The 3589-nt window shown below is 35.0% G+C and overlaps 1 pseudogene; it reads right to left on the reverse strand.

Moving 5' to 3' along the window:
• Nucleotides 1–1371: 1371 nt before the first annotated feature.
• Nucleotides 1372–1490, reverse strand: LOC111739664 (annotated as a pseudogene).
• Between the last annotated feature and the right edge of the window lie 2099 nt (nucleotides 1491–3589).

Below are 3589 nucleotides of genomic sequence, written 5' to 3' on the forward strand. Positions count from 1 at the left end.
AATACGGCTTAATACAATAGTGAAAGTTCAGTAAATGTTAGTTATTATTGTTATCATTATTATTTCTATTCTTTTCCAGTGATTCTTCCTGATTCTACTTTTCTCCTATTAGTACCACCAACCTTGGACTTGAGAAATCATCTTTTATTTCATCTCTGCCATATTTCTCCAAAGCTAAGGTATTATTGAGATATTTACTTTTCCTATGTCTCTTAAATTGGTTGATATCTTTCCTCTTTTTTTTTTTTAATTGTGTTTTACTACCCTAGTTTCAAGTTCTTATTACACTATGATTATAAATTCCCTCCTGCTGGTCTTCCTTTTCTAATCTGTTTTATACAAACTTGATCTTTGCATCCTACTTAGTCTGAAGGTCTGTTTCTAGTTTAGGATTGGTACCTAAAGTTGAAGCTATTTGGTACTGAGGTGCCCACTTCTGCCAAGACATAAGTGGGAGAACCGTGCCAATTCCTTGTTTCCCAGTACTCCAGCATTGTAGATTAGACACTCTCGAATTGAGGTATATAGATACTAGGAATGTAGGGAGTCTCCAGTATCTTTTCAGGGTGTCCATGATGTCCAAATTATTTTCATAATAAAGTTGAGAGTTTATTTTGCTTTTACAGGTGTTACCATTTGCACTGAGAATGCAAAAGCAATGATGGGTAACACGACTGGCACCTTAGCACATATCAAAGCAGTGGCACCTAACAGTACTAGTAGTCATTGTATTTTTCATTTTCATATACTCACGAAAAAAAGCAAGTTTCACTTAAGAAGGTACTTAATAAAGCAGTATAAACTACTGATTTTATTAAACTTTGACTTAAGTATGCCTTTGTAGCACTCTGTGACAAAATCAGAAAGGAGTATTTATAAAGCTTTTTCAGTGCATATGGAAATACAATGGTGGTCTTAAAAACCAGCATGTGGGCAAATAAATGTGTGGGTTGGAAGCTAAATTAGTTGCTTTACTTATGAATCAGAATGTTTACTTGAACTATGGTTATTCAGATGGATACTTGGCAAATATTTTCTTGAAAAAAAAAAAAAAACTAAGTGAGACTATCACGTCAAGGAAAACCATCAACATTATTTATTGCCAATGATAAAATTCAATCTTGCAAGCAAAATTTAGAATTTCAAAAAACTTGTATTTGTCACTGTGGGCTTTCTGTGACTTGACTGCTTCACAATACCCACAGATTTTTCTCATGACATAGGTGGTGGTAAATACAAATGTGAAATCATTTTATAATAAACATATATATATATATATAATATATATTTTTTATGGCAAGGCAGCCCTTTGTTGACCTCATAGATTGCAAGGACCTTGTCAGCTTACAATGCCTTATTTTTAATTCTTTACGCCTACAGCACTTGGACTTCCTAGGTGGTCTCCCATCCAAGTACTAACCAGGCCCAACCCCGCTTAGCTTTCAAGATCAGACAGGAGCCGGCTTATTCAGGGTGACATGGCCATAGACAAACTAATATTCTTCATAAGACTAACAAATGAGTTAAAATTACATGTGAATAAAAGATCTATTCAAAGGGCAAGATAGGATATTTTAATGTACCATTTGTTGAGTTTTGGTTTATTATCAAAGAATGCTTTTCGTAATAATTTGAAAAATATTAAAATATATTTCCCTTTCTTAACAGTATATCTGTGCGAGACTAGATTTTCATCATATATCTCAATCGAGAAGCAGATATAAGCATCCAATCGTCTTCTATTGGCAGATGTTAAAAGAGATTTGCAAAAATGTAAAGCAATACTACTCTTTTTTTGTTCTGGAAAATATAGTTATTTTTTCATAAAAATATGCTATTTATGTTAAGTGTAATATGTTTATTATTGTTACTATAAAATGAATAAATATTAAATAAATGTATCAGTACTAATTTCTAATATGCTAAATATCAAAAGATTAACCTTCCTAAATGAAAGTTCTTTGGTTTTTCAATATTTTTAAGAGCACAAAGTGGTTAAGAGACCAACAAATTTGAGAACTGTTGTACATGGTGGTAAAAAACAAAATTCAGCTGTGTAAATTTGAAGATCTAATTGGCTTTATTAGGCAATTCATGAATAAGGCTGCATCCCATCAAGTAACTAGAAAGGTGCTCCGTATAAAATAGATTTTTATAGGAAAAAGGGTGCGGTAGGGGAGTTATTGGCAAAAGAAAAAAAGGATTATTTTTAGATTATGACATTGACTTTTGGGGGGAGAGGAACGACAAGTTTTATCATGTAGATTGCCTCTTCTTCCTTTGGGAGGTGGAGAGGATGGAGAAGACCCATGGAAGAGTAAATACCAATGAGGTAATCTAAGACGTTCCAAACTGGTTGATTAGGATTGCATTTCTGGCAAAGGTAGAAACTGCAATTAGGTCAGGTAGTGAGTAGGGTTTTGGTGTCATGAGCCACTGACACCATTTGGGGCCTGTGGTATTCTTTTTAACAATGGTAACCAACAAGGCAGGTCTTATAGAAAACTGAATGTTCAAAGTTGAACAGATCAAGTTTCTGTCTGTCTTGAAGAGATAAAAAACACATTGGATCTGTTCCCCTGGTTAGCAGAGGCTGAGTCAATTTTCATTACATAGAGTTCCCATCAGTGTCAGGCCTGGGGTCTTTCATTGTGCAGCAAGGAAGGCGGCTACCAAAGTAACACCCTTGGACTTGTTTGTGTCTTTCCAGAATGCCCGGTTTATTGAGTGGAAGTTTCTCAAATGAACCAATCAGGTATCCATGGAGGTTTACACACAGAACGTAGAAAGGGTAAGAGAGAATGAGCTAGAGGCTTATGAGACAGTGAAAGAATGAAAGTCACGGTATTCCTGAAGCAAGTTCTGGAACTGGCAGCCTGGATATCGTCCCCACCATTCCAAGCCAGTGGGTACAACGGGCAGAAGAGTCGAAGTCTTAAGAACCTAGGCTAAATTTCCTGCTGGCATGTCAGATGGGAGCTTAGAGCTGGAATTAATTTGATATAGAAGAAATAATGGAATTTGACATTTCTTACACATTGTTTGTAGTTGAAAATATGGTATATATCTACTATATCAGTGAGAGTTCTCCAAAGAACATGTATGTGTGTATGTGCGTGCGTGCATGCGTGCGTGTGTGTGTGTGTGTGTGTGTGTGTGTGTGGTGTGTTATTATAAGAAATTGGCTTGTGATTTTTGGGAGCTAGTAAGCCTGAAATATGTATAGCAAGCTGGCAGGCCAGCAACTCAAGCAAGAGTTGATGTTGCAGTCTTGTACCATTTTGAGTCCGAATTCCTTCTTCTCTTGGAAACTTCAGTTTTGCTCCATGAATTGTTAATCCCTACACTTACCTGTATGTTTGCTTTTTTCATCATAAAATAAAAAGGATATCAAAATATCCATAAGAAAAATGCAGAGAGAAGAAAAATATCAAGTACTTTTGTAGTGCCAATTAAAATTCTAATGTAAATTAAAATTCCTTAAAAACAGATTAATTCTTGGAAATTAGCACCCATGAACACACTTTTTTCTTGTCAGATTTTATAGAATATGTCTGTTTCATGTGCAGTAAATATAAGTTATTCCCTT

This window comes from Pteropus vampyrus, unplaced genomic scaffold (genome assembly GCF_000151845.1).
Source record: "Pteropus vampyrus isolate Shadow unplaced genomic scaffold, Pvam_2.0 Scaffold2, whole genome shotgun sequence".
In the NCBI taxonomy this organism is placed as follows: domain Eukaryota; kingdom Metazoa; phylum Chordata; class Mammalia; order Chiroptera; family Pteropodidae; genus Pteropus; species Pteropus vampyrus.